Source organism: Accipiter gentilis, chromosome 18 (genome assembly GCF_929443795.1).
Source record: "Accipiter gentilis chromosome 18, bAccGen1.1, whole genome shotgun sequence".
Lineage (NCBI taxonomy): Eukaryota > Metazoa > Chordata > Aves > Accipitriformes > Accipitridae > Astur > Astur gentilis.
The window spans coordinates 17955232-17975723 of NC_064897.1; positions in this window are offsets into that span (position 1 = coordinate 17955232).

Below are 20492 nucleotides of genomic sequence, written 5' to 3' on the forward strand. Positions count from 1 at the left end.
AGTAGACACGTACTACAGTTCTGTCTGCTATTGTACGTACGGGAAGACAAATGAAGGAGCAGGAGCCGCTAGTGAGGGAACACAAATGGTAACAGGGGTATTTGTTTCCCCAGATAAGTTTTGGGAATCAAATGGTAATTATGGTTACAAGGCAAAATGAACACATCTCATATGAAATGGATATTTAAGGAGCTGCCGTACAATGCTGTAAGGCAAAAGGTCACATCTGAAAGCTCTCATTTCTGTAAAGAGTTATGTTTTTATTCTGTAAGAAAGCCCCACTGATGTCAATAAAAACTAAATATTAAGGGCGATTGACCCAACCTCTCTGAAGCCACTGAATGCATAGCACCTGTGATACCTAGGTGTTCACAGGCTTAGGTCTACACGGATGTTTCAAGAGTTGTAGGCCACCCACATTTCCTTTGTAAGATACTGCGAACAGCTATAACTTGAACGTCTAACAGTCTGATAGAGAAATCTGATGAGCTAGGAAAAGGCTAAATACAGGGCCACTAAATAAAAGTGAAGCATAGAATAACAGGGAGAACATTTAGTCCAACCATCCCATTCAAAGCAGGGCTACCTTCAAGATTTGCGCAGGGCTTTGCACAGTCAAGGTTTGACAATATTCAGGGCCTCCAGCCTCTCTGGGCACCTCTTCAGCTCTGCATCTCTCTCTGGGGGAAAAACTTATTCCTTAGGCACACTAGGAATTTCCCCTGGTATAAGTTGTGCCTGGTGCCTCTTGTCATTTCTCTCTGGGCACCTCTCAGCAGCTCTGTTGTCTCTGTAACCCCCATTAGGTAGTTCAACGCACCAGTAACATTCCACCCGAGTCTTCTCTTCTTAGGGCTGAACAAATCCAGCTCCCTCCGCCTTTCCTTGAACATTACGAACTCCTGACCACGTTGGTGGCCGCCCACTAAATATTGCTCCAGTTTATCAGTGGCTTTCTCATACTTTCTGGGAGCCAGAAGCAGATGCATTATGCCAGATGTGGCCTGACAAGCGCTGAACAGAGGAGAATAATCACTTCCCTCGACCTGCCGGCTGTACTGGTATTGATGTCCCCGTGTCTGGTGCGGTTGGCTCTCATTGTTGAAGTGGCACATTCTGGACTCACGTTCAGCTTGACGTCCATCAAGACCTCCCGGTCCTTTTAGGCTGAGCTGATTTCTAGCCAGCCAGTCCCCAGCTTGTTGCATGGGGTTATTATTTCCCAGGTACAGGACTTTGCATTCACTTTCTTGAATTTCATGATGCCTCTGTCATCCAATTCTTCCAGCTTGTTCATGTTCCCCTGCATGACGGCAGCCTTGCCCTCCAGCATATCAGCTACTCCCGATATACAAAATAACTGGAAGCAACATCACGAAAGAGATGATAGTCAGCTTAATGGTACTGTATAAACTCAGAATGGAGCAGGACTGACAGTTATGCCGTATTCATTCTGCTCCTGGAAAACACCCTGTGCTGCTGTCCTTCACGGAGTAGTTGATGCCCTTACTTTTGAAGATGAAACCAAATGATGATGCGGTTTACAGGGGGAGCTTACCGAATTCCTCTGAGAAGATTTAGCAAGGACTAGTAGAATTAAGGTGCCTTTTTATCTCTACCTCCAGTCCCAGAAATCAAAATTATTAGCATCAGCCCAAAGCATGAAGCACATCATCTAATCTGGGAAAAAAGATGCTCTTTCCTGTGACCTTAACTCAGTCATATAGGTCAGGCAGCAAAAATGAGCTGCTTAAAATAACATCTAAGCTGAGCTTCACTGCTCCTCTACATAGGCATTTGTCCACAGGAAAAAAAAAACCAACAACACAACATCAAACAGCTATATTTCCTCTTCAGAGCTGCTTATTCATTCACATAAAACCACAACAGCTAAGTAGCAACAAGCAAGAGTTAAAGGGAAGATAATGCGAAACCTAAACACCTATTGCTTAGAGTGAAGGGAAAAAAGGTTCCTTTCCATGAGCTGTGCTGCCAGCACTATCTGCACCTTCCTCTTCCTCTCTTCACTCTTGCACGCACACCAGTGGCTTTTACTTGGCCCATTTGAATTGCCTGTCACAGCATGTTGAAACAGCATGCAGTAAATCAATGCAAATCAATTCTTAAATCCATTAGAAAGAGTCGAGCGTATGCTTCAAAAAATTCAAAGAAAATTAGGAGAATCTTACTAGCTCAAAGGGAAGCATGGGGCAGCTTCCCATACTAAGACCTGGATGGCAGCAAGAGCAACTGGGAGGACTCGCCCATCTGAAGGAGCGGGTTGACAGCCCGTCCTAGGGATGGAGACTCCTGCTGTCACTGTCCATTCGATAGGTGGTCCTCTCTTGAGAGGGGCTCACCTCTGCGCTGAGCTTCTCTAAGCCGGGACACTCAACCCCATTTCCTTCAATTTCAGCAGTTTTCTGGATTGAGGTCCAACACAGATGTGCCTGAATTGCCCACAACAAAGACCTGTTGGAACAACCCCAGCTGAGTCAGGCTAAACATACTTCCTGCTCACCTACAAACTCCCCAAAAGAGGTGCTAAAAATTGAATTTGAGGAAACTAAATAAACAAGAAAATAAGAACTCAGAGGAAGGGTCCTCAAAGCTACGTCCCCCTTCAGCTCACACAAACCTAAAGGGCTCAGAAACCTGTAGTGGGCTTACAGCCCGGAGCAGAACACCAACCCCTTCCTGGCCAGCTCTGAACACCTCGCTGCTGGGGGGCAGGGGTATTTTATGACTTTCTTGTGAGGGCTTCTGGTCTATGGAAACCCGTTTTTCAATTCACTGACAGTGCGGGGTATGAAACAGGGAGGAAAGGGAGAAACCCGAGGATGGTAACTATGCAATTAGGAGGGAGAGGGAGAGAGACAAAGGAGGTAGGGCACAGAAGGAAAGCACTTGGTAGTTTGAAGAACAGTCATTTCATAAAGCAAAGGGCACAGGGAAATATTGTACCAAGTAGCAAGAGGAATGGTATGTGGAAGGAGCTCTGTTTCTTAGCCTGGTAAACACGGGCCCAGCCAGTCTTTGAAGTGGGACATGTGCACCATTACTCCACGTTGCCCTTTCTTCTTTTTTTTTTTTTTCTCTCTCTCTCCCAGAGGACGCAGAGCTGGGGGAAGGACTCCCCATCTGGGGACGACTGCAGAACCTCAGTGATTGCTCTTGATCAAAGCCTGCAGGCTCTGGAAGTGGAGTAGTGGTTCAGGAATCCCTGCGTCTCGCTGCTGCAGCGCATTGCTGAGGCAGCCAGGCATCGCCTCGAGGGGCAGCAGCTCTGGATGACCCTCCTCTCTTACCCCTCCCCAGCCTTCTCTTTCCCATGGCTGTTGAGCTGAACGGGGCAGGAAAATCTTGCCACTTTCAAAGCAAGATCACAGTTTTTCCTGAGCTCCAAACAGAGCAGGCACTTTGGATGCTGCTGTGAGAGAATTGGCAGAACTGCATCAGCTCCACTGGGTAGCCTTGCCTCCGCAAATGGCAGGGACGACCAACTGTGGTGCTCAGACATCTGGGAAACCCTGCAAGCTATGTGTCAGAAGACCTTTGCGCTCATCCATCCAGGGCAGATCTTGTCTCTGCAAGAAGCAGATTCCTGTCATTTGTCTCCCACCGATTCCAGGATTCAGCAGATTCCTGCCTTGCCTGGCATCTCTCTGCTGTGAGAAGCAACTACTTTTGGCTGCCTGCTCCTGTAACTGTTTCCTGATGAGCCTGAAGCCACATCCCCTCTCCAAGGCTCCTCATACCAGCAGCACTGTACAATGCAGGGTAGGACAGAATGAATAATTTTGCCACTAAAAAGGCACTTTCATTTTCCTTGAAACCCCAGGACTTCTGCAAGCAGTTTCCACCAAAGAAAAAACATAAACATAAATTTCAGCTTCATCAAAACAATCTCTTTCTCTTAGAGGATCTCCACTTGCAACAGCTCTAGCAGTAGAGAAGGGATGCTGCCACAGACCACTTCAGTGACCGAGCGTTTGGCAGACACAGCTGGGATATGGGAAATCCCCTTCCCTGAATTAGGGTTGGACCCACAGACTCTAGTGTCCTTGCTGTACCCTGTCAGGTAAAGAGACAATTTTGGGGATCTCCCTATTTTGTGGGACAGGAGAATGCTACTGTTACAGAGCCCCATGAGCTCCTGTCCTGAGATTTAATAGGCAGGTGCTGGAAGGTTTGTGCTGTCTTTTGAGACAGTCTTTAATATTCGGCTGCAGGGAGTCATTCCTACGGTAGAAAACAGCCCTTCCGTTGGACTCAGGATCAAAGGTCAAGTAGTTTTGCTCTGCTGTTTACCCTAGACCGCTTCCTCAGAATAATCCTTCTGCACGTGGCCATCTCCTTGGGGTTCCTGCTTCCTTGGCTCTGCTTGCATATAACCTGAGTATTTACCTTGCTTTCCAAAGAGCATCTCTTTCTCTCCAGAGGGCAAGCTAACCTGCTCATTTCTTCATTTTCACTCAGTGAGCCATTAAATCCAGGGAACAGAGTCTGTGTAGTGGAAACTCACTGAAGTGCTGACTGCTAGACCTGCCTGAAGGATATCTTCTGTCCCAGTTCAGCTGCTAGGCCCACTTTATTCTTTGGATGCAATGTACACCATGCAAGTGCTGTTGGCTTGTTATCCCTGGGACAGAAAAATAATCAGCCTAACCACAGAGAAATGACATATGTTGGCTTGTCAGGCATTTCCCCTCCTCCACAACTCCTTTTGTTACAAAAAAAAGAGTGCTAAAACGGGAAAGAAAGCCCTTGTTTATCTTTCACGCACAGTGAACACGAGCTCGCTCACCCGCCAAACCCGCAAGGATACCTGTGTGTTGTTCCCTCCACTAGCACAAAGCCACTAACTTTGCTTGGCCTCTGCCCGGTAGCCACCCAGAAGCATCCAAAGCAAGTGGTGGAGGCTCAATAAAATAGAAGCTGTGCCTCACTCCGAAATAGATACGGCAAGATGAGCTGGCGAGGAAGAAAGAGTCAATTTGTCTCTGGCCCCTGTAAAATCCCAGACTGTGTTCTCAGTAATATGATCAGATTTGGGGCTAGATGATCAGCTTTGGCAGTTCTAATAGAGTCTGTCTGCCAGCACTGTAATTGTAAACACAACCAACATCTGAATATAATAATAATGATGATAAAAAGTAATGTTACCATGGCCCACACCCACTGGGACGTCTCATTTTTGCTTTGGCTTTAGGATAAAGGATGATGAGGATGTTTGGATCAACAGCTTCATTTCGGCCAGTGTTTCTGATAAGTCTGTCACCACATTTGTCTCTGGAAAATATTAAGCACAACATAGAGTTCATTCCTAGATGATATACAAGCAGCTTGTTTTTCTCATTTCACCACAAATCTTATTTATATATACACTGCAAACAGATTGGTACCACACACAGAGCACATCTATAGGGCCTGATTTTCCAGTGTTATATTAGATTTATGATCTTGTAATTCCATAGACTTTAATGAGTTTTACCAGAATAAAGCTGGTTCCTAAAGAGAAAGGCTATATTATAAACTTGCACATATTACTTGTGTGTCCACCCAGAAACGTTAGTATAGGCAGACACCTGGCACAGATGACAATAGTTAAATTTGCCTCATACTCCCTTTTATAAGACCCTGATTTCAGTTGCCTGCAACTGCCAAACATTCAGTGTTCAGGCAGAAATTTTCCCTCTAATGTGCTTGCCTCAGGCTAAATATTTTCAGACAGTTCCAGGAAAATTAGTCCAGCCATTTTGAGGATGAATTTAGGGAAAACCCACAGTGTTTCACCAATATGAAGAAAGGCTCCAACTGCCTTATTTAGAAGCTCTTGAAGCTTTGAAGCAAGGCTTCAAAACACTGAAGGGAAGTAGTACGCTGTATCCCAGAAGTGGATGTGCTGCCACCTTGGAAATTTGCCCACAATCCCAGAGAGACATGCCCAAAACCAGCAGTTCACACTCAGCTGTTGACTGTGCACCAGTTACCCATGTGTGCTTGCACTGGCATGCTCCGTTGCAACGGGAGATCTCTGCGCTCGTACAAGGCATGCAGCAAACCCACAGTTGATGTTCATAAAAACATTTACAAGGAGCTGATCAATGCCACAAGTGTTCTGCTACACAACCACACCGTGTTTGCTCTGCAGGCTTCAGCGAACAGAGGCTGGCTGAGTTCAGAGGGCCACAGAGATAGCAGTTGGGCAATACGGGCAAGCAGCAAATTTTAGAGAAGGCCAGGAAGGGGGAATGAGAAAGCTGCCCTAAGTTAAGGTTGTGGGTTGTTTGGGTTCTTTTTATAAACAGCTACTGGCAACGCCCTGGTTAGAACTGCCAAAAAATCCCTGCTATTGTCTTTGCTTAGGCAGGGCTACGTTCATTTCAGCTGCTTACCCCTAAGAAAATACAGAAAATACTGCAGAACGATGTGCTTTTCTTGGTGCATGAGCAGCCTTTAGACAGCACAGACACAGAAAAGTTTAGGGTGGACCGGGCCTCTGGAGTTCAAAGGTCCAACAGCCAACCACAGATTTAAAGCAGGACCAAGGATGAAGCAAGGCTTTTCTGTAATTCTCTGCTGCTGGGGATCACGGTGGCATAAAGCAGAACAGCAGCATGCACAGACGGCACCTCTCCTTCTGTCACCTCACTCTTGGTGACGACACCCAGGTTGTGCAGGTAGAAGGAAGCGACCGCCTTCACAAGCGACAGAGAGAGAGGAGCTGAGACAGGAGGGATTTCTGCGGCTGCACTCCTCCACAGCAACTCGAATCAAAGCCCAGGTTCTTCAATCATCTGAAGAACTCCCTAGCAAAGAAGGTGGCCCAGCTGGACATACAGACCAGTGATTCCCAAACCCTGCAGCCCAGTGCTTCACAGTAAACCCACAGCACACGTTATGTTTTTCAAACAGGGCATTCCACCTTTAACTTACATTTATTTTGATGTTTAACACAATTCTTACAGACTAGCTGCTGACCACTCACCAGGGCCACTGACAGTAGCGGACTGCAGACCACCCAGCCAGAGCGAATAGCTCTTCAGTGCTCTCGCTGCACACTCTTAAGTGGAGATCTCTGCTAAATCTCAGTCTAAATAGCTCAGCCGTTTTGCTGACCCCTGTGAGGCTACATATGGTTCCATACGGTGGGAAAGCTGGTTTTTTCCATTTTCTCCTAAGACCGAGTGTAGGAAATTATATACAAACCAATGTTAAGAGAATATTAAGGTTGCAGGTTCAAGCAGTTACAAGCCAGGAACTGGCTGACAAGGTCCTAGTCACATAAGAGAAAGATCTAAATAAATGTGTTTTGATAGCCAAAAAATGCTCTCTGAAAGACAGGCTAGATAAATAGAAATATAAGAATGAGGCTGCTTTGTTTGAGAACAGCTTTTAAAATCACGATCGCCTTTCCAGACCATTTCCTTCTCTCCTCCCTAAACTCCTGCCAAATTGCAGCTAGGTTTAACACGAAGATTTCACAAAAGGTTAATCTTTGCACTTGAGAAGTAAGCAAAGTTTGAGCTTCAGAGGTGATTTTCTTAGATCGTTTTGAAGAGTTATAATTGTGTAAATGGAGTACCTTAAACTTAACACACTGCAAAGCTGCAGTACTACATAATTCTTCCTGTAATTCTTCCTCTATAAAGATGACATTCATCCCTGTGGTGGGTCTGCCATAGTTAAGGGTTAGACTTGAAATCTTCTTTCAGCAAAAGGAGGAAAAAAAGATTTCAGAACGAGTCTGTTTAGGCTTGCGCAAACAGCCCCAAATTCCCACCCCTTCTCTGTCATCAGAGACGTCCCAAATAAGCGCCGCATTTGTTAAGTTTCAGTAAGGGAAAACCACTTCCCGTAAACCCAAGGAAGGGTGCTTGCTGTGAGGCAAACAGAAACCTCCCTAGGCCAAGCTGCCTCGGGGTATGAGGAGAGTAGCCAGCAACCAGTGAGCCTGCGATGGCAGAGGAAGGTCCCCACGGTGCGTTCCGTAAGCATCAGCCCAGCGTGCACCTGCTACTCGCAGCAGAGCCCACGCGGGCAGCAGATGCTCACGGGTTGGCACTCGCATCCCGGTCTGAAGCGTTAAATCCGCTCACGCCACGGGGGAGAGGTGGGATGGTGCCGTTCCGGCTCCTCAGGTGAATTCTGAGCAGCGCTGTGCTCGGGGTCCTGTTGTGAGAGCAGCGACGAGGGCCTGAACAGAGCGAAGCAAAAGTCACACTGCAGGAGATATCTTTGGAGCCGGTGGTGAGGACCTATTGGCCCCCAACCTACAGGAGACACTAATCAAAAGGGTTTGACTACTGGGCAATACCAGGGAGGCTCAAACAAATAAACAAACCAACCAAAATCAAAGAAAGAAATGTGGCAAAACAAACAAGAAAGTCATATGAAATCAAAATAAATTCAAACCTTTTTCCCTGAGAAGAACTCCCGCACACTGCAAGCCCTGCAGCAGCCTGTCTCCATCAGCTACGGTCACAGGCTTCGCAGAGCCTCATCCACAGGTCAGAACGGGCAGCTGAAGCAAACGGTCTCGAAATCTGGCGACACTGTTCACACAGATCCTGTTGAGGAGGTGAGCAGGATTTTCAAATGCCAATCGGGTGGGAAACTCGTAGAGGAAACGAGTACAGGAGCAGCACAGGCTGCAAAAGGCTAAACCTAAAAGGACCGATCTGTAGGATAACCACAGCCACAGCGGCGGGGATGGGAGTACAAGGGGAGGGTGACTAGTAAAGGAAGGCCCGTTCACAATGGGAACAAGTCTTAGTCCTACCTGTCAAGTTCTGTCTTTCACTGATAGAAGCTATGCTTTTTTCTCAGAAGCATTTTTATTAGACCCCCAAAACTGCAGACATCAGTACAGGCAAGATCATAGCTCTGGAGAAGGGCCAGCGGAGTTCAAAGCCCCCAGCTGGAAACCAAAGCAACACTGACAAGCACTGAGGGAAAATTTATGAGGTCCCAATTGCTAAAAGCGTATGTCTGGGATATAAAAAAGTAACAATTATGCCACCCACACTGTTTATTCTTTTCTTATGTGTGGAGCTTTGGGCTAGCATGTTGAAACATAAAACAAATAAAACAATCTGAGCACTTTTTAGATAGGATTTATAGCATTCCCGGGCTGACATTTAGTATCATGCCTGGCAGTTGAGCATACTATTCAACAAGCCACCTGCCTCTATAAATGTCACTATCTGGGCTCAAACTTGGTTTATGTATAACTCAAAGGAACTCCTGTTCCCAGTTCCCGCCTGTTTACGGGGAGCTTTCATGGCACACAGCTCTGAAAAAGACAATTTGTAGAAAATAAAGGTTAAAGTCTTGCGTGATTTATCTTGTTTGGAAGCGGTGGAAAGGGGCACAGTGAAATCTGCATCCCAGTAAATATGCAGGACTGCCCACAGAATAAATTGGTGCTGGCTTGTGCAACCAGCAACCCTGTGAGAAACACAGAGAATGACCCACTCGCAGCGAAGAGCAACGGATCACCAGGTGGGGTGGCACGTGGCCTTAGGTTTTCACATCTGGAGATTCCCGAGCCTTTCGCAAAGCACCAGAGCTGCCCAAAGGGGCCCTGACTAGCTGCAGGGATTCTTCTTCAGTGCAAGTACTGCAGAAAGGTAGTCATCCAGCCACATCCATGGTGGCAGGCAGAGAACCGAGCGTGGGAGGCAGAGGTGTGTCAGGACTGCCACGTGTTCACACTGCACAGTCGGCCACAGGACAGCACAGTCCCAGAAACCGTATCTCCGAGTGCCTCCATGCTCGTCGGGAGAAACGAAGGCAGCGCTTGGAGACAAACCTCTGCCCAAGAGCACCTGCGGCAGCAGTGGCTCCAGCACCAGCTGTATAAAGCATCCTTGACTCTGGCTATATGCTCAGTCAGCTGCATCAGAATCATGGAGTAATTTAGACTGAAAGGGACCTTTGCAGGTCGTCTAGTCCAACGTCCCGCTCAAAGCAGGGCCAACTAGATTAGGTAGGTCAGGGCCTTGCCCTTGTTCATTAGGATGAAACACACGCTGCCAGAGGTAATCCGTCGCCTCTTTAATCACAGAGACGTATTACCTAGACGTCTGCTCCTAAAATAGAACATTTGCCACACAGTCTTAGGGTGGGGAACCTGTTGGGCAGCAGAAGCCATTGGTAAATTGACTGCATAGCCTTATATCACAGTGGAGCATAGAGAGGGCTCCATCAAACTCTCATTCCTTTGCCAATGCAAACCCAGCAATTTCCTGCTTTACAGAGAAGAAAAAGCGCCTGTGTTTCCCTGGGGCCTAGTCACACCAGAGACCAGGGAAACTAGGAGGTGAATATGTTGAGGTAGTGCACAGAACAACCAAGGGTGCTCCATGTCCCTCTCCAAAATCTCCATATAAATGCTCAGTTCAGAAAACTAGTATTTTGTAACAGGGACATAACAGACATTGCTCGCTTTAATGAAGCTCTCTTCCACTTAGCAGAACATGCTGGCCTGACAGAATAATTTCTTACCTGGATTTAAACATTTTATTGTCTGAAGGTATCTGGTATCTTTCTGCAACTAGCATCAATTAAACTTCAAATACTGCAAAGAGGAGGGCAGCTAAGCCTACGCCCGTGTCCTGGTTTCAGCTGGGATAGAGTTAATTTTCTTTCTAGTAGCTGGTATAGTGTTATGTTTTGGATTCAGTATGAGAAGAATGTTGATAGCACACTGATTTTTCAGTTGTTGCTAAGTAGTGTTTAGTCTAAAGTCAAGGATTTTTCAGCTTCTCATGCCCAGCCAGTGAGAAGGCTGGAGGGGCACAAGAAGTTGGGAGGGGACACGGCCAGGACAGCTGACCCAAACTGGCCAAAGGGGTATTCCAGACCAGGTGACATCATGCCCAGTATATAAACCGGGGGGAGTTGGCCTGGAGGGGATCACTGCTCAGGTACTAACTAGGCATCAGTTGGCGAGTGCTGAGCAATTGCATTGTGCGTCACTTGTTTTGTATATTCCAATCTTTTTATTAGTATTGTCATTTCATTATTGTTATTATTATCATGATTAGTTTCTTCTTTTCTGTTCTACTAAACTGTCCTTATCTCAACCCACGAGTTTTACCTTTTTCCTTCTGATTCTTTCCCCCATCCCACTGGGTGGGGGGGAAGTGAGTGAGCAGCTGCGTGGTGCTTAGTTGCTGGCTGGGGTTAAACCACGACAGCCTGTTACGTCATGCAATGAAACCTAACCAAAAATTTAGCCTTCTGGGAATGACAAATTGGTGACATACAGAATGAAAATCATCCTGATAGCTAGCTGAGCTCTGCCTGACCTGATCTTCCTAACATGCTTACTATTAAAAAAAATAAAAGTTACATGTACATTATTCTTGAAGATCATGGGATGAAAAATGACACATGATAGAAATCCCAAGGCACAACTTCTGGCATGTAATGGGAAACACTTTTTGTGTTTTGTTGCAGAAGGTTTATAAATGGTTGTACTCCACTCTTGAAGCTTTTTCTCTACAGTTGACTCTTCCTATGCAGAGATTATAATCCTGCAGGCAAAGACTGGGTGATGGTACATCAGCTGCAGAAATGAGTTCTTGCTTGGCACAGACAAGACGAGTAGTCTCCTTTGTATAGCCATTATTTGAGCACATGGGAGGAATGAAGCAGAGATTTCTAGAATCATATGAATTCTAATATATAACGTAAAAATGTCCCATGCTAACAATAATCCTGGGGACAAGCCCTTACGCTAAAAGCAAGATTGTTGTAGATGAAACTTCACATCCGTCCTGCAAGTGAAAGGAGCAACACATACAGAAGTAAAGCTCTTGTACACCAAGAGATGCAAAGGAACTTTGTGAATCTTACAACCAAGGTTTGCCACTCTGAAGAAACGGCATTCTGTCATTCCCTGAAATAAACAGAAACAGGGCCAAATGCAAGATAAAGGTAGAAGCAGGAGAAAAAAGCATCCTAGACTGCTAACAAGGGCTTTTCAGAAAACTGCCAAAAAGGGCGCTTGACAGAGGTTACAACATCAGAAATCATGAGTGTGGAGATCTAAGTTTTTCTCCTCTCAAATACTCCTTCCTTGGATGCTCATTTGGCCTAGGGAATCAAGGTGATGGTGGGTCCTGAGATTTCTTCTTCCTTGAGCCTGACTGGCATACGTACTCTGTCAAAAGGAACCCATGAACGTGCCAACAAAGTGAAAAATAAATCTAGCTTTACTCTAAAAATGTTAAAGCTTTAAATGTTAGTCACCCAGAGGATGGTACAGCTGAGCCCAATATGATCTTCTCATGGATCCAAAGGTTGCTGTAGACCAAACCACAGTATGTAATAAAACCTATAGAAATGTCTTTTGCTATCAGCTTTCCTAGGAAATGCTGGACTTGAAGCAGCTCTCCAACACCATCAGAGAGATTGCACCAATTTAAATCATCACACTTCACAAAGAGCTTTTAGTACTACAAAACTCTGAACCACAAACTGATCCAACAAGTTAGATAAGTAATTTCTTTCAATGTCACCCCTGACTGTCTCTCTTCCTGCCTTCTGGCTCCTGTAGCAAGTCAGGCACATGGTGAAAAACGTTTTGAGCCAGTGGGTGGCATCCAGTATTCTATGCTGGATGTGTCGTTGATAGTTTGAATATATCAGATATTTTTAGCTACCGTAAGCAGTTCTAGGCAATCAAGTATTGTAATCAAGAGCACACATAAGCTCAGCTATATCAGTTCTGTCAGGATTTTAAGGATTCGGGTTTTGCAGCTCTGTCAGTTGATGTGCTGGGATGGTACGAGCAGAGTTGCTCCCTGCTTTGGTGTAGCACAGCCACCTTCAGAAGAATGATCCTCCCAAGAACGTCCCCCACTGGGCTCAGCTTAGCGCACAGTTATTTCAGTAACAGTAGCTTTCTGCAAGGCAATAGGAAAGGTAGCCCTGGCTGGAGATACTCAGAGTTATCTGCCACGGTGCAAATCCCCGGGCTCCAGCGCGCCACGAGGCCACGCGACTTGAGAAACGACCCAGAGATTACGGGCAGAAAGCCTATAGAGCGGCCAACCCTTTTAAGACCGAGCGGGAAGCCAACCGCCCCCCCCCCCCCCGCCCCGACTCCCACCCACCCGCGGGAGCACACCCCTCCGCCTTTCCTTCCTTCCCCCCCGCCACTTGCGGAGCCGCGGGCGCCTCCCCGCTGGCGGTCAGCACCGCGGACAGCGCCGCGGCCGCTCCCGCCCCGCCCACGCGTGTCCCGGCACCCACGGCCGCGGGACCGGCTCCGCGAATGAAACTCCGGCAGGGGCGCGCCGCGGCCACGCGTGTCCTGTGGAGAGGGAGCTGCGGGAGGAACGGCGAGAGGAAAAGGAGCCGCTGGGGGAGCTGCGGGGCTCGGGTGGGGAGCGGCAGGGCTGTACCTGACCGCGGCAGGCTTCGGCTCCGCGGTAGTGGGCTGGGTTTGGGACCGGGGGAAAAAACGTTACCCCCACAAACGACAGTAAGAATCTAGGAGAGAGTTAGAAACGTGCTCTGAATTGCCGTCCAGGAGAAAACACGGGCTCTGTATTAATAGCTCGCTCTCTTCTCCCTAAACCTGTGTATACCTGTGTGCCCCCTCTTCCTCACTGCCACGTTTTTATCTGGTCTCTTCTATCTGTCTTTCCGGTACACCCATAAAGAGACAATACATCTGCACCCCTCATGGATGGATCATTGAAAAGAAGTTAAGGTTTGATGGCAAAGCTTGAGACTGGAAGGCATGGGTCTGCTGGCTGTGCATCTGTATGCTAGGGTTGAGCAGATAGTTTCGGGGTCAGGAATCTGCTTCTACTTTTCCCTGCGGTAACACAAATTGAATGACTGCAGGTGCCTTTCTCAACCTTCAAAAGCCAGTATTTCCCTGTCTAGCCTTTTCTCCTTCACCGATATGCTCTGTCATCTTGGAAAAGCTTAAGAACGTGGGGGTCACAACCCATCTCCTTGAAACCTCCAGAGATTCCTCCGTTCATCTGGTTCTCCCATGCTTAGATCCTTTGTCAGTGAGATGCCCCTTCTTCTCTTGTGAATAATGAGCCACCTGCTTCCCTCAGCAAGCCGAACCTACCAGACACCTGCTGACACTTTGCAATCCAAGCAGACACTGATTTCTCATGTAGGTTCTCCTTTTATATACCTCCCCCTCCCACACAACTCTATAGTTCACGATAACGCAGAACGCTAAGGTTCATGCTTCAGCTTTTGGACTGCTCTGAGGAAGTGACATACCCTTGCAATTGAAGCTAACGCTACTTCAAGCAAGCTGTAGTTTCCAGAGTTAGAAATCGCATGGTGGTAGGACTCATGCCTAATGCTTATTGCTTTTTCTGCTCATTTCCTTAATGCAAAGCCTAATTATCCTCTGTCTGAAGTGGAGCCACTTCATTCAGGATTATTGCCATTATCACATTTTGAACAAGTCAAACACCTGCCCTCCTAATCATCTCTGCCCACATAACCTAGCCAAGCTATTCTGCCACTGCTAATCCCAAATTCCCCTGCCCATCCTATAGAAAGACCAGCAAGACTGGCCGGAAAAAATCCTGAGCAATCTTCTCTGACCTCCAAGCTGACCCTACTTTGGGCAGCAGGTTGACCAGAAACCTCCTAAGCTCCCTTCTAACCTGAACTATTCGGTGGTTCTAAGTTCTAAAGCAGGCACAGCGATAGAAATGGATAGAAAATCCAGCTCTGTAACATACTCCCCCCATGGGTTACATGTTTCCCTTCTTTAGGGTTTTCCCCTAATTCTAAAGGATAGGCTAATGGTCACCACAAAGCCCAGGATCTGGACACACACACCCAGGGGCTCGCCACATTCAGTAACTCATAATCACCACCTTACCTACCTTTAGGTCCTTCTGTTCAGCAGATTTCCAAGCTGTTCCTGCTGATCGCCTTTTTTCAAGGTCCTACAACTTTGATGTTCATAGATTATCTTTCATAGCACTCACTGATGAACTGCTGACCTGAATGCAGCCTGACAAGTTTCCCAGATGCTGTAGTATCATTTACTTGGCTTAGAGCATCCACAGTAAGAGGCAAAAATAAAAAGCACAAAAAATGTCACGATAGATGGTGCAATTAAGGCAACATAACACACTGTAAAACAGAATAAGAGCTACAGCTCAGCTCCTGGGCAATGAAAGACTGTAATTACTGTAGCAAGACAAAGAGCATGCATCAAATTACTCATGTTTCAGAATCTCTCTTATGTACAAGCATCAGCAAAACTAACTATACACTTGCACACAATCAGCAAACATGAAGTGGAGACCGACTTTTTGTCACCAATTACTGTTGTTTATAATCCTCCTGAGTGTTTCTCTTTCCCCTCCAAATAAACCCACCAGGGGTGTACTCACACGAGCAGAATTACCCACCCAACCTGGACGGTCCGTTTCCCCGAGCTTGCTTTCTAAGAAGGAAGCAGGCTTTGCCAGAGGGTGATTTAGAGCATCTGATGGCTTAGGAACACAACTCTGGCTATCCCCCAGCCCCCTACAAAAGCCTAACAAGATAAGTCTCCTAACCTAAATTAGGTGCTTAAAATCAGGTGGTGTGCTTATTTTTTCTTTATCTCCCCATTAGCACTGCACATACTAGGGCTCACCTGTGTGTCTTTAAAGGTCATATCCACAGTCAGTGATTTTTCCCCCTATTTTTCTTCAACCAGAAGGGGGATATTATAAAAAACAGTAGGAAAATGTTATTATACAAAATTATATTGTGAAACAGAAACCATTCAGGAAAGGATTAAATGCTTCCCAGTGCTTTAATATGGCTTTGGAAATTCATTAGGTTATGAACTGTTAGTGTCCTGTTAGGCAATCTCCTGCAGCAGAATAACTCTTGGACTCAGGCGTCCCATAAAACAAGTGACCTTGAAAGCCACAAAGATGACAACAAAATAAACTAGCACATGCCCTATGACATTAAGTAGCTGGTGCTTTTTTTTCCTGCAGCGGTACTGTCATGAAGTAAAATCTGGAGTTCAGTCAACTACAACTCCATACGCAAATGAAAAGTAAAAGAAAATTAAATCTTTCCCACCCCCCCCCACCCCCCCAATCAGAAACAGAGCAAGAATATGAAGCTATAAACTGAGGGTTTGCAGTTTATAAACAAAGCAATACTCTCTTTTTCTTGTCATAGTTAACCTTGGATTTGTCTGCCTTGTTTTTTCTGTACCTTCCCTAACCTGCTGTACAGTTACAGAATTTCATTCAGTCAGGATTTGGGCCCTGACTCAGTAACTGGGCCCTGAAATGCTGAAAAAAACCTGCTCAAAATCTATTTGAAAACATTTTAGACAATACTGTATCTAAAGAAAGTAACAGAATAGTAAGATAATCTCATGATTAATAATTTATGCTTTGTGGGAATATCGATGGACAGAAAAATCCGGCGTCATTCCACAGTTCTTCCTAGTTCACCAGATCACAGCCACAAACCCCCAAGAGGTGCATATGTGAGAGGAACAGAGGAATCCATAGAATCACAATTAATTGAGATTATTTCTTTGTTTATAAAAAGCAGAAGCTGAAGATCTAAGGCAAGATCCTGATGCCCTGGAAGACCACTGCATCCTAAAGCTATAGAACAGACAGCAAAGCGAGAGGGTAACAAAGCCTAATCAGAGCAGGCGGGAGACGAACACAAGCACTGCCTCACCCTTCTGTGACAGGCAGCCAGGCGTGATTTGCAACCACAAATAGCTGCTACTTCAGCCGCGCAGTGGCAGTGGTTTTTCAGTATGTGTATTTTTTTAGAAGAGTATCAATCACTAAGTAATAGAAAAATCCCATTAAACAATCAAATGCGCATTCGCAGCAGTTGGGAAGCAACCACAAGAACTAAGGCAGCCTTAGACTGTGCAGAAGTCTCCCTCCTTGACAGAATAACCTTTGGCAGCCAGGAAAGTCCTTCAGATCCTCCAGCCTAGTGGCTCAGGGAGCCCTGGGTTCTGAAATCGGCCGTACTTACAGATCAGAGGAGCGCAATGGGAAAGTATTAGCAACCTCCTTACCTTAGTCCTACCTTCATGAGATCAGTAAACCTTTTGATTAACCATACAATGGCATAAATATTCTGTAACTGAACTTCAGGAGTAGTAACTCTTCCTCGGAACAATTCCATGCTTGCTCTTCCGGTGAAATCAATGCTCAGGAGACTTCTTGTGCATAGACTCTCCCTTGGCCAGGTTGGGGTTTTTTCCCCGACAATGACGTAGACAGATCCCATCAGTCTTTGTTCAAAACAATAATACAAATTGAGCTAATCATGTTCTTCACCCTAACCGAGCCGATTCCCGTTTGGCAGAATTCAAGAACTATGATCCTTGTTGTACTGAGGAACTAGACTCCATGTATCTGTTTAATCTCGCTTCATGCCAACACATTTGTGAGTGGTCTATACATAGAAATGGATGGTGATAGCTGGTTCTGTTCAGTGCACATTCCGATGCACTGCGGTATTCTCCAATTACTCTTGTTGTGGTTTTGTTTAACCCCCTGCATCCTCCAGAAAGATACTTACGGCAGGAGGAAAACTTAACACAAGATATGCTTTCTTCATACAGACATAGCTCTTCCAAAGCACAGCCACAACTGCTTCTGAGGTCTGAGGGTCAGCCCCACAGCTGTAGGCAAATCCCTACACAAAGGTGCTGCCATTTAGCTCCATTATTGCACTTTGCACAACAACCTGTTGAGGCAGTCAGGTGCAAGGCAAGGTATGTTGTGCTAAAAAGAACGGTACAGATTATTTATATTTAATACAGTAGGGAGACTTTGAAGCTGCTTAAGGCACCCTTACTTGTTGCAGTTGCATACTTTGCTCTACAAGGTGCTGAGAGATAGAAGACCAATATCTTGAATAAAAAATAAAACATCCATTATTCATATACTGATATGACCTTTCTAGACTCTCTTGATGTATTTTACTCTGAATCTCATTTATATGACTACGGAGAGTTTTCCGGATGTGCACACAAATCCATGTAGCATGAGCTCTGCCAGAAAAACCATAAATTTAGTAGGAAACTGCATGGGATTGGTTGAAGTCCCAGTGATTTAATCAATCAGGTAATTAAATTATATAAATTATTCATTTAACATACCTGATAACAAGCACACACTGATCATCTTTCACCCCGATGGGGACCGACCAAAAGAAATTACCCTTTTAAGAGATTTGGAGTTAGAATTCAGCTTAAGAACGTGATTCTAGCTAAAAGATCAACGCTCTGTCAGAGGGCAGAAGGTGGCATAGGAGCCATATATTTACTTTGGTAAAAAATACGCTTTTTTAGAGTCTGTTAAAAGTGGCAATCACAACCCACAACTTCACAACCGATCCAGCATGTTTGTTAATACCTGCGGAGAGGCTATACGCTTCCCAACACCCTGATACATGGTAGAGATGATACCATGGGTCACCTGGAGTTCTGCTCCCCCGTCATCAGGTTCACTTCAAAGCCTCAAGAGGAATTAGCAATCGGGATGTCATTCATCACCTAGCCAAGAACCATTTTTCTACAGGAGAGCTCATCATACCAAGCAACCCACACAAGATACAATTAAAGAATGTCACTGCTAGACAGATTAAAATTGCAGTTCAATAGAGGAACTCACTGTTACTAAGCAATTTCATAAATTAAGTATGTTCTGGCAGAGCTTCTCTGGAAGCTATTAGCAGTGATCCAAACACTAGGACCTAGCAAATTTCTTGGGCGAAATCCTGGCTCCATTAGAGCCAGTGGCAAAACTCCCAGGCACTTCTAGAGAGCCAGAATTTTAATTTCTCGTGCCAGCTGCAACACAGTGCTACAGCTTTGGGCAAACTACATTAATTCAACCTCCCCAGTTATAAAAATGGGCCACTAACCACTGCTCTTGGAGATACCGTGGAGGATTCACAGAAGTGCCCCGTACAGAAAAGAGCAAGCATTATCAATCAGTGCAATTTAGCAAACAGCCTACTTCAGCAACTCACCGTCAGGGAAATACCACACTGATGCAAATACTAGGCTTGCAGTTCCAGCAGGATTAATCTCTTGTCCTGTGGAGGCTTAGTAAAACTATCTTCTTTATGAATTCTATGCACAGAAGACTGGCCCACGCTCTGGTGCAATCCCCTCTCTCAGGACTGCAAGATGACTATCCTCACTAGTCTGGTATTCTGAGAATTGTATTTGGATGATCTGTAATAATCTTATCTACATCAAACGTCAGTTATGTTCTTTTGCAGGCAAAGCGTGCATGTGAATAGTTGCCTTCACAAGTCTGAGATTAACAAACATGCACTGCTACAGAAAGGCACATATTAACTCCGGATAACACACACATTTGTTTAAAATTAATTCTGGGGTGTTCTTGCAAATAAGTTTTATGGCTGTATGAAGAAAGGCTATAAAATGAGATTGGGCTCCTTGGTAGGTGGCATGTTACATTTTTTTAAGAAATATTATTCCTCCCATATAAATGCACAACAGCTGTAACATTCAACCTAAGCAGTAAGATTTATTACTATTTTTAAAGCAAATTCAGCACAGCTTAAGAGAACACTGTACAGAATTCTTTAAGCTAGGAAGAAGTTCGTCTGGTCATCGATGCATGTTTTGCATTTGTCAATTCTGCCCTCAAAGACAATCCACAGTTTCGTATTTTAGGCTTCTTACAAAGGTGATGATCCTGCAATTCAATCTCCTAACGAAGCACATAGTGGTCTCCCTCTAGTCACTGCAGGCATGGGCTCATATCTTTGCTTTTAGTATCAAAAGAAATCTGCATGGCTTTTTTGGTCTCTTTCTGAGCCCCAAAACATTCCAGGTGATTTACATTAAGCATACTACCAACAGCACATGCAATCAAAAGCAATTTTCACACATTTTTTGGCAATGAAAAAAAACATTACAGATGTGATTAAAGAATGGAGTCTCTTATATTCATTTCTTTACCTCATGCACTTTTGTATAAATATTTATTTTTTCATATTTTCTTCAGAGGCCATAGTTCTTCTGTTTTCTAAAAATAACCTGCTGATGCATAGCCTTCTCTTTTCAAAGCACGATTGTTCTTCCTTTCGTTAAGTTAATTTCCAAGATCTCTGTCCACAGAAATTAGTGAAAGAGGGATATGTGCAATTTTACTAACAAACACGTTAAAAATATCTAAAAATGAGGAACAATTCTTGGATAAACACCTTCAATGGTAGACAGTCCTGTGAAAAATCAATAGGCCTCCATGCCATGTAGTAATTTGGTATTTTGCCTAAGGGCAGGAAACCTAAAAATTAAAACATATCTGAACATAATATTAAAATCTCATTTCAAGAAAGCATTCATTTTTGTTGCTCAACAGCTTCAACTGTCAAGTAATTTTTTAGTTTTTGCATTTCACTTCATCTAACATAAACCTGGATGGTCCAGCAGGCAGCCCCTGGCCACCACT